We start from the raw sequence: 11,781 nt of genomic DNA on the forward strand, positions 1-11,781 counted from the left end.
TTGAAAAACAGATTTTTAGAAAGAAGTACCAAACATGGACTGCTTTTCCAGATACATAGTCGCCACCTAAATATTTTATTTTGGGAGAATTTAGGAAACCCTGACTCGTGCCGAAGGCCACGTGTCCGTCATCACCAAAGTTACCTCGGCTCGGGAACTTGGGTACGATTGGGGAAGATCACTTCGTGAGCACCCTGTAGACACCCCATTTTTGACCGACCTTAAGACTCAGACGTCACCGATTGAGCGCTTGGTGATGTTGCATATCGTGCTCGTCCAGAGGTTTCAGAGTCTTGGCCGCGAGCCTTGCCTCCAGACTTCCGGACTCTTTCATGCTTTGCCTTGGTTTGCAAACCAGGCTCTGTTTTCTCTGTTTTCTCTTCCCGAAGGGAGGGAGAGGTCTCGCAGATCATCTCTCAGTGGCCGTAGGCTACGTTTCGTAGTTGTAGGCCATTTTGCCCGTTTGGAGTTCGATTTCTGATTTTTCGGAGCCGTTGGCCGTGTGCCTCAGTTCGGGACCGCTTAACCACCTCCGTTTGCTACGGCTTTTGGCATGCATCTTGTTTGCTCCCTTTTGAGGGACACTGTGGCCCGAGAAACCAACTTTGTGGTCGAGCACCACTCCCGGTGCCTAACAGCCAGTTTTCGGGGCCTCAAGCTGCGCGTTTCGACCCCCGAACCTTCGTTTTTCATCAGTTTGAGTTTATTTTTGGCAGGGACCTCTGTTTCATTGGTAAGAAGGCCGTAGAAAGATGGGAGGCCAGTAATTGTTCTGTCAGCCAATTTTATCCCTTCATTGCCCTCCGTCGCCCGTTTTTTTCTCACTTCAAAGCCAATGTTGACCACCCTTGGGCCATTTTCTTGAACCCTAAATCCCATATTTGTGATGTACACATCTGGGAGGCCACCAATATTTGGTGGCCGGCCAGTAATTGCTTTTGAACCTTTTGAACCCCTTTGAAAAGTGGGTTGTTCTCCCTCCTGGTTCACTATCTCCAGCTTTTGACCACATGATTGTGTTGTGTACACATGAGAGGCTCCTTTTTTGGTATGGCCGGCCACTAATCCTCATTGAACCTTTTGACCCTTGGCCGGCCACCTGCAACCTCAATAACTGGCCGGCCAGAATCCTTGCACCAAGTACAGTGCAGATACACCTTCCTTTTCCCCCCAGATTCTGTATCCAGGGGGGGTACTTGGAGGGAAACTTGATTCATTTCCCTCCATTTTTTCCCTCCTTTTCCCCCCTCTTTTTTCCTATATAGCAGGCACTCCAGCTGCATATTGAGGGTGACAAAAACTTCCTCCAAGCCTCTTGCCTTGTATCTCTCTCTCTATATTTCCAAGCTCCAAACCCTCAAGCCCTACACCATTTCCACACCACCACCTAGCATCACATCACCATCATCCATTCCAGCAGCTTCAGGGCTATTTTCAGAGCTAAGGAGCCACCAAACTCAAGCCAAAGAGCTGTCAAAGATTGGTCTTCAAGGGTGAGTTCCTATTCCCCTTTTTTGTGCTTTATTTTGTTCAATACATTAGCCATACTTGCTTGCTGTTTTGGGCTCCGAACCTAACTGGAACTAGGCTTATTTTGAACTATTTTTCATGTTTGTTTAAGGGCTTCTCACTGTTTGAGGCCTCCTTGTTGCACTTGCTTCATTGCCTCTCTTGTATGCCATTTTCTTGTGTAGTATTTTTGGCCTATGTATAAATTGTTTTGAGACATGTCATAAACTGTAAAGTTTCTTATATTGAGCCCTTCTTCAACATTGTTGAAGGGCTCATCATTGTTTGAGGCTTCCATTTTCCACTTGCCTTTATATCTCTCTTTTGGCTCCATTTTTGCATGATTTGTTAGCCTCTTATGCTTCTATTTTTGATCTTTGTTCCGAACTATAAATGGCCTTATTTTGAACCCCTCTTCATGTTTCATTAAGGGTCTTTTACTGTTTGAGGTATCCTTTTTGTACTTTGTGTTATAGCTCTCTTTTTAGGCCTTATTTTGCATAATATTTTAGGCTTGCATGTGCACTGTTTTGGGTGTGGTCATTAACTGTAAAATACCACATTTTTGGCCCCTATTCAACTTTGTTGAAGGGCCCTCCTGTGTTTGAGGCCAGCAACCATCACTTGCTTCTTTGTCTCCCTTTTGGCCCATTTCTTGCACATTGTTTTAGGCCTGTTTGTGTTTAGATACGCGGCTTGTTATAAACTGGAAAGTGCTTCATTTTGAGCCCTTATTCAACTTTGTTGAAGGGCTCTTGGCCATTTAGGGCTAGCAGCTGCTACTTGCTTCATTACCTCTCTTGCGGGGCCATTTTTGCATGCTAGTTTAGTCCTATTTTTGTTCATTGTTTGGCCTTTCTTAAAACTGTAAATATGCTTGTTTTGGAACTGCCTTGAATCTGTCTTCACACTTCATGTTCAAATAGTGCATGTTTTGTATAGCTATAGGTCATTCCGCATGCCTAGTTTTGCATTTCGGGTCTCATTCCATGCATCGGGTGCCATGTTTCCATGATTCGGGGCCGTTTTGCATCATATTTTGCTACTGAAATTTTCATGCTAGTGTGCCATATTTCATGCCTTGCCATTCTTTGTTAGAGTGGCATTTGTGCCTTAGGTTCGGTCCTCGGTTTGCGTGCACGTGTGCACGCATTTCGAGTGTCTCATTTTTCATCTCATGGCCTCTTATGTGAGTGTGGCTGAGGTCCACTCATGTTGGTGTAAGCCCATATTGCATTGTGTATGCTATTTCATTTCATAGCATTGTGTATGCTAGGTTGTATGTTAGCGCATTGTGTATGCCATGTTATCTCGAGCATTGTGTATGCCATTTCATAGCATTGTGCATGCTAGGTTGTATATTAGTTGCATTCATGCATGTCATGCATATTGTATTGTGCTTGGGATAGGAGTCAGCCCGAGCACGGGAAACGAGGGACGTTTCGTACTTCGAGTGACGGAACGTGTTTCAATTCTCAGTCACCGACACTCCGGATTATCCATGATGGAGTTAGCTCTTGTTGTGTTTTTCATATGCATTCATTCTATATTGAGTTGCACAATTCGACTCCTCGGCCATCATGCATCGAGATGCGTGATTGGTGGCACGAGAATCGAGGCATGCATACATTTGTGAAAATACATTGCCATGTCCTTTTCCTGCTCTCTGTTGCAGCAAATCAAAAATCAGTAGCCTTTCAAAGGCCTTGCACAGCATTCCGGCATCAATCGCAAACAGAGGCTAATTGGGGCATCGCAGTGGATTTCTGTGCCAAGCAACCCGAGCATGCATCATCCATCATTCGGAACAAAGTCGAGGCACTCACTAGCTTGCATTCTAGTTTACCGCTTTCCTAGTTAAATTTGTTATTTAATTTGGATTCTGTACGTATTTGGACTGTAATATTTATTCGGGACTGTATATTATTTATTCGGACCCTCCGAGCGAGGGCACAATTGTAATAAGTGTGCGTGTGTGGGATGTATGTCTTTCAACCCCACGTCTTTCTCCCTTTTATTTACCAGCTTATGATGGTTAGATTAGGGCATGTTTCAATTAGAATACAGTATGATAGCATGTTTGCATTCATTCATCTATCTTGCATGCACCGGGCTCGGCGCATCATACTAACAGCATTGTATTTTCAATTCCAAGTTGAATACATCTTAGCTGCAGCATTTCATATGCCATGTTTAGAATAGCCGAGCCTGCTATTGTTGCATTTTTATATGTGTTGCATCAGGCATTTCTGTATAATTAGGATCATGCATGGATTTCTAATTAGCTTCTGTTTTGGCTTGGAGTACTCGGTAAGTTTTATGCTTTAGCATCCTTGCATGCGTGTGAGTGACTGCCATGATAGCATGCTTACCATGAGGCTAATTGCTTATGTGATATATCTGCCTGAATGCCTGTGGGTGAAGGTTGGGTTATTTGGATTGGAACAATTCATCAAATGTGTGTTTTAAGCCCACTAGATAGTGGCAAAATCATGTTTTTTAAGCCCACCTGAAGGTGGCAAATCCACGTCTTAGCCTACTTGCGGGTAGCACCATCAAACCGTTTTCAAACAAACAAACATGAAATGTTTTGTTCTAATTCAGGTGATCCAGTCTATACTTCTATGTTGTGCGCATCACATAGTAAATCTAGGCTAATAACCGGAATAAGAACACATAATGTTTTCAAAAATAGATATCATGGTTAGTAGAGGCCGATCTTTGATCGGGCGAGCGGGGGTGCTCACGAAGTGACCTTCCCCAATCGTACCCAAGTTCCCGAGCCGAGGCAACTTTGGTGATGACGGACACGTGGCCTTAGGCAAACGAGTCAGGGTTTCCTAAATTTCCCAAAAATAAAACATTTAGGTGGCGACTCTGTATCTGGCAAAGCAGTCCATGTTTGGCACTTCTTTCAAAAATCTGTTTTCTCAAAACGATTTGCCGGATTTGGACTCTTTGGATCAGATTACGAACCGTGACAATTTGAGAGTTCGAACTGTAGTGACCCCAAATGAACGGAACGGGAGCTCGTTCCTCTCGGGGCGTTCGGGGACGTCTACACACCCCCGCTCGCCCGATCAAATATCGGCCTCTACTAACCATGATATCGAGTTTTGAAAACATTATGCATTCTTATTCCGGTTATTAGCCTAGATTACTACGTGATGCGCACAGCATACAAGTATAGACTGGATCGCCTGAATTTTAACAAAACATCTCATGTTTGTTTATTTTGAAAATGGCTTGATTGTGCTACCCGCAAGTAGGCTAAGACGTGGATTTGCCACCCTCGGGTCGGCTTAGAAAACGTGATGGTTTGCCACTCTCAAGTGGGCTTAAAACTCATAGTTAATGCATTATTCTAATTCAGATAATCCAACCTTCACCCACAGGCATTCAGGCAGGTATATCACATAAGTACATAGCCTCATGGTAAGCATGCTATCATGGCAGTCACTCACACACATGTAAGGATACTAAAGCATAAACACTTACCGAGTACTCCAAGCCAAAACAGAAGCTATGTTAGAAATCCATGCATGATCTTAACTATGCTGAAATGCCTAATGCAGCACATGCAGGAATGCAACTACAATAGGCTCGGCTATTCTAAAGATGGCATGTGAAATGCTACAACTAACAAGTATTCAACTTGGAATTGGAATACAATGCAGTTAGTATGATGCGCCGAGCCCAGTGCATGCAAGACAGATGAATGAATGAAAACATGCTATCATAAGTATGCTAATTGAAACATGCTCTAAACTAATCATCATAAGCTGGTAAATAAAAGGGGGAAAGAGGTGGGGTTGGAAGACATACATCACACACACGCACACTTATTACAACAATTGGCCCTCTCTCGAAGGGTCTGAAAGAATATTACACGACCAAAATAAATAGCGAATTATTACACAATACTAATTACTTAACAAATGAATTAGGTAAGCAAAGTAAACTAGCATGCTATGCTATGTGCAATGGACTGCCTCAGCTCTGTTCCGAATGATGAAGGATGCATGCATACTCGGGTCGCCTTGTCGGGAAATTCCATCGCGACGCCTCGTCTCGCCTTTGTTTGCAATTGATCTCAGAAACTTACACAAAGCTCCAGAAGGCTGAAACTCCACCTTGGGAAGACCACCGACCGGTTATTGGCATGGGAGACCACTTACCGACCACCCTTAGTGGTGGAGACCAAAAAGGGTGGTCGGCCTGCCAGAAAATCTGGTCAGCCAACCAGTTTCCACCTCTGGTTTCTGGTTTTTCTGTAACAAAGGCAAGAAAGAGAAAAGGCAATGTATTTTCAACAAATGTGTGCATGACCACTCTCCCCGTCCTTGCACAAGCTCAAGGGAGTGTAGTCCTCGATCCTTGTGCCACCAATCACGCATCTCGATGCATGATGGCCAAGAAGTCGAATTGCATGAGTCGATGTGAAATGAATGCACGTACAAGCAAGTAAAGCCAACAACTCTATCATGGACAGTCAAGAGTGTCGGCGACCGAGAATCGAGGCACGTTTCGTCACTTGGAGTACGAAACATCCCTCATTTCCTGTGTTCGGACTAAACCCTACTCCAAACACAAAGCAATGAGTTGGCATACACAATGTGACTAACATGCAACCTAGCATATGCAATGCTATGGGCTAAAATGGCATACACAATGCACGTGACATAACATGGCATACACAATGCACTTACGAAGACTATCATGCGCACATCAACTAAATGGCATATACAAATGCAAGATGGACTTGCACCAATATGAGTGGACCTCAGCCACACTCACATTAGTGGCCATATGATGGAAATGAGACAACCGAAATACATGCAAACATGCACGGATGTAAAGGACCGATCCTAAGGCACAACATGCAACTCTAACTAAGCATGGAAAAGGATGAAGTATGGCATGAAAACACACATTTTCTAGCTCTGAAACATAATGTACAATGGTCCCGAATCATGCAAATATGTCACACAATGCATGCAAGATGGCTCGAATACCGAAACTAGTGAAGCGGATTACACTAGAAGTGCACAAAGCAATGTATAAATGGAAAAACCAGCCCCAAACAGACCCTAGGAAGGTCTGAAACAGTGGGAAAATGGCCCAAAATGATGACTCAACATGCAAAGAAACGAAGCCCATGCAATGGTCCGAAAACGAGGCATTTATGCACAACTCTCAAACACATTTAAAGAGTGGAAATCATGAGAATATGACATTCATGTAAGCTCTAAAATATGATGTATAATGGCCCCAAAGCATGAAAACACCTCAGTATATGCATGCAATAGACCTCAAATCTCAAAGCTAGGCATGGATATTGAACTACAAGCATGCAAAACAAGCATCATTCGATCATGAGACCCAAAAACAGAGTTAAGGCTGTCCAAAACATGCACAAAATCAATTTAAGTCATGGCCAAAAAGTGCTAACATGAAGGGCCAAAACAACATGCAACATAGGCTAGTAAGCATGGTTTACACTACATGTATATGAAGCACATGAGGGGCCACCAAACCGGCCAAAAAAAGAAACATGGCATGCCAAAATATGACCAAAAACCGACTAAAACTCAGTCAACACATGTTAGAATGAAGTGTTCCTTTGAAAGGACAATGAGAGGGTTGTTCTACACATGTATGATGGACACACAAAATGGAAAAACTACCTATGGACAGAGGTTATGAGAGCCCTAAAACTCACTGAAAAGGGCCTGAAATGAGTCTAGGAAGCATGCAAGTAAAGGCCCCTTCGAAAGGCCTTGAAGAGGATTACTCTACACATGCATAATAGACATTCAACATGGCAAAAAGGGCTCTGGAAAGAGCCTATGCAGGTCACAAAAGTCACAAAAAGTGGCCTAAAACATGGCTTTGAAACATGCAAATAGGGGCTCCTTTGTAAGGCCAACAAAGCTAGTAAACAAAACAAGGGGTGAGAGGGTCACCCTTTTTTGATTTTGAGGCTCAAAAACACATGTTAGCAACTAAAAATCCGCTAGATTTCAGTGGCTAAAAGGCCAGACCAAGGCCAACACAAATGCTCTAATGCATAGCTCAAAACAAGAGGAAATGAAGCATGCAAGCGGGTAGATGACCCGCAACAGAAAAATGGCCTTAAACAAATATGTTTAGAAGCTCAAAACAAGACTTTTTTTCAGTTTATGACAAAGCCTAAATATGCTTGAAAATAGAGCTAAACTATGAAGCAAAATAAGGCTACAAAGAAGGAAATAGAGACTTACCCTTGTAGAGAAGAAGGCCAGCAGCTTCTGGACCAAAATAGGAACTCTTCAGCCTCTGAAAATGAGCTCCTAGGTGCTTAGGTTGACCACGGAGGTGTTGTGCTTGGAGGTGTAGTGCAATGGGGCCAAGAACTAGGAGTTTTGGACACCATGAGGGAGAGGCTCCCTTTTATAGAAGAGGAGATCCATAGCTTCTCTAAGAAGCTTGGAGCAAAGAGGCCAAGCTTCTAAAGGAAGCTAAACCAAAAGGGTCAAGCTTCTTGAGGAAGCTAGACAAAAGGGGTCAAGCTTCCTCAAGAAGCTCAACAAAAGGTCAAGCTTCTCTTAGAAGCTAAGCAAAAGGGACCAAGCTTCTTTAAGAAGCCAAAACAAGAGGGTCAATCCTCGAAGGATGGGGCAAATGCCTCCCAGCTGGCACAACTAGATATCACTCAAAGAGACAAAAAAGCAGAAGGCTGGCCAACCAGTTCAAGTGGTCGGCCGACCACTTGCCCTGGTCGGTTGACTAGGGGTCAAAAGGTTCAAGTTGAAAGGTGGTCAGCCTACCCATATTGGTGGTCTCCCAGGTGAATGCAACTCAATGGTGGTATGGGAGACCAGAAATTGTGGCTCAAAAGTGAGGGAGACCACTTACATGTCAAGAAAAATCGGCTGACTGGGGAAAGATGGTCTCCAAGAAGAAAAGGTTGTCTCCCACCCTACTACCACCTTCCTAACAATGAAACTAGGGTCCATGCCAAAAATGAACCCACACCGATGCGAAACGAAGGTTCGGGGGCCAAAACGCGTAGCCGAGGGCCCTAAAAACTGACTATTAAACACCGGAAGTGGCGTGCGACCACGAAGGTGGTCTCTCGGGCCACAGTGTCCCTCTAGGGAGAGGAAACAAGGTGTGTGCCAAAAACCGGAGCAAACGGAGAAAGTTAAGCGGTCTCGAACCGAGGCGCACGGCCGACGGCTCTGAAAATCAGAAATTGGTCTCCAAACGGGAACAATGGCTTACGACCACGAAACGTAGCCTACGGCCATTGAGAGAGGGTCTACGAGACCTCTCCTTCCCTTCAGGAAGAGAGAACAGAACCTGGTTCGCAAATCGAGGCAAAGCACAAAAAGTCCCAAAGTCCGGAGTCAAGGCTCTCAACCGAGACTCTGTAACCTCAGAACGAGCACAATATGCACCATCACCGAGCGCTCAGTCGATGACGTCCGAGTCTTAAGGTCGGTCAAAAATGGGGTGTCTACAGTTGCCCTTCTTTGACAGAACTCGGAAGTCATAAGTGACGGGGGTAAATGTCAAAGCCCAGAGACGACCCATTTTTGACAAGGCCGAAGACTTAGACAAACAGGCGAGATAAACAAAGATGTGCCCACAGGCATGCCCACAGGCAGGGGGCAAAATGCAAAATGATATGCAAGAAGATTTTGACAATTTGACTTATACGCTACGCGCTGATTTGAAAATTGGACTTATACGCTATGCGAAGCCGGTTTGATAATTAGACTTATACGCTTTCGCGAAGCCGGTTTGAAAATTGGACTTATACGCTACGCGAAGACGGTTTGAAAATTCAGAACTTATGCAATGCAATGTAATGAAACAATGCAAATGATATGCAATGCATTTGAGATGATCAAACCACAAGCAGTATAAAACCGCACAAATATCATAAAGATGATGGAGATGTAAAATCCGTCTACCATAGAAAAGGTGCCGACACCCTCAAACCACAATCCCCTCAGTGGAATAGGCGCGTACACATGCAGACTATGTGTGTGTAGACGGAACACAAGATACAAGTAATTGGGTGGCATGATATAAGTGAGGAATGATCAGATGAGGAAAGATCGTGATCCTAAATGCTGGATGCAACACACTACAGTACAATGTAATGAATGCAATGGATAAGGCGCGCGGCCAAACCGTATCTTGCCTAGACAAGGCATGGATACAAACAAACCACGTCTAGCACGGAAATGGTGCCGCCACCCTCAAACCACAATTCCATCAGTGGAATAGGTGTGTACACAAAATCTTATAACCATGCTTCAACGTGAAAAGTATGGGCACATACCAGACCAAGCTCAACATGGAAAGGTGCAAGCCATAGATGGATAATGCAGTGAATGCATGCAAACTACAATATAATATATATATTCTATATGCAATGGATGGAGCGGATAAGGCGCGCGGCCAAACTGTATCTTGCCTAGGAAAGGCATGGACACAAACAGACCACGTCTAACACAGAAATGGTGCCGTCACCCTCAAACCACAATTCCATCAGTGGAATAGGTGCGTACACAAAATATCATGACCATGCTTTGGCGCGGAAAGTATGGGCACATGCCAGACTAGGCTTAACATGGAAAGGCGCAAGCGACGGATGGAGCTGATACAATGGATATGCGGTAAATGTGTGCAATATATACTATGTACGATGCAATGTACATACTAGAATGCGATAGTTAGGAAGTGAAGGTTCCTTACAGGGGCACTTGGCAATGACCTACCTCAGCAATGTCCTACCTCATGTTGGTGTGGGAATCTTCCCCTTCTGCTTGGTTGAACCGTAGGTACTACTTTTCTCCCTGACTATGGTCGCAACTTTCCCTATTCTCCAATAGGGTGACAGACTAGGTTGGTTCGGTATCTAGAATTGAGGCACATACACATGCTATCTCAATCTATGGGGCTGCCATACAGATTTCAAGCCGAGGATATATCCCTGGGTATTTAAACCAGACTTTAGTCTCAGAAATCCCAAACCTTTGCGTTCTAGGCATAAGCCATTCGAACTCTAGTTTCCACCATCTCAGTTGATCTCCTAGGAACTCACCGCTAACACAGGCAGGTGGCTATACCAAACCACCAGAAGTCGTTCGGGCACGACAAACACCAAAGGAATTGCACCTTTAGAGGATTTAAGGTCTCCTAGACCGGGTGAGTGCACAAGATAGTGTGGTGAAGATGCAGGATTTAAGGTCTCCTAGACCAGAGGATTTAAGGCCTCCCAGACCAGCGAAAGGTGTACAAGACGATGCGAATGAAGATGCACTAACAAGTGCAAGGGAGGTGCGCAAGAAAGCGCGAGAAATGCAATGCACTAACAAGTGCAAGTAAGGTGCGCAAAATAGCGCTAACAATGCAATGCACTAACAAGTGCAGGTAAGGTGCCAAGATATCGCGATAAAATGCATGAACAATGTAAGCAAAGTGCACAAAACAGTGCGATGTGCAAAATAACGCGATAAAATGCATACACAATGCAAGTAATGGTCACAGCACAAAATAGCGCGATGCGCAAAACAGCGCGAGTGTAAACTGCACAAAACAGTGCGATGCATAGTGAATGTATAAAACAGTGCCAAGAAGATGGGTGCGCAAGACAGCGTGATAAAATGCATGAACAATGCAAGTAAGGTGCATAACAATGCACTTAAAATGTGCATAACAATGCGAGAAAGATGTGCATAACGATGCATTTTGCATTTCTTGCACACTTTATGTTTTTGCTATGTATTATATATGCTCGTTCTGGACACATTCACATACACAGTATTTCTGCTCATTCTGGCATACAGCTCACACGTAACACAATATTGACTTGGCACGTAGCTTATTCATAACACAATGCTGACTTGGCACACAGCTCACAACATAACACTTTGTTAATTTGGCACACAGCTCACATGGGCACACAACACATTTGGGCACACAGCTCATTTTGGGCACACAGCTCATTTCGGACGCATAGCTCATTTTCGGGCGCACAGCTCATTCTTCGGGCACACAGCTCGTTCTTCGGGCACACAGCTCGTTTTCAGGCACATACCTCATTTTTCGGGCACACAGCTCGTTCTTTGGGCACGCAGCTCATTCTTGGGGCACGCAGCTCGTTTTCGGGCACACAACTCGTTTTCGGGCACATGGCTCATTTTCGGGCACACAGCTCATTCTTCGGACACATAGCCCGTTTTCAAGCACACAGCTCCTTTTTCGCGCGCATAG

Source organism: Camellia sinensis, chromosome 3 (genome assembly GCF_055761805.1).
Source record: "Camellia sinensis isolate YWXY chromosome 3, ASM5576180v1, whole genome shotgun sequence".
NCBI lineage: Eukaryota > Viridiplantae > Streptophyta > Magnoliopsida > Ericales > Theaceae > Camellia > Camellia sinensis.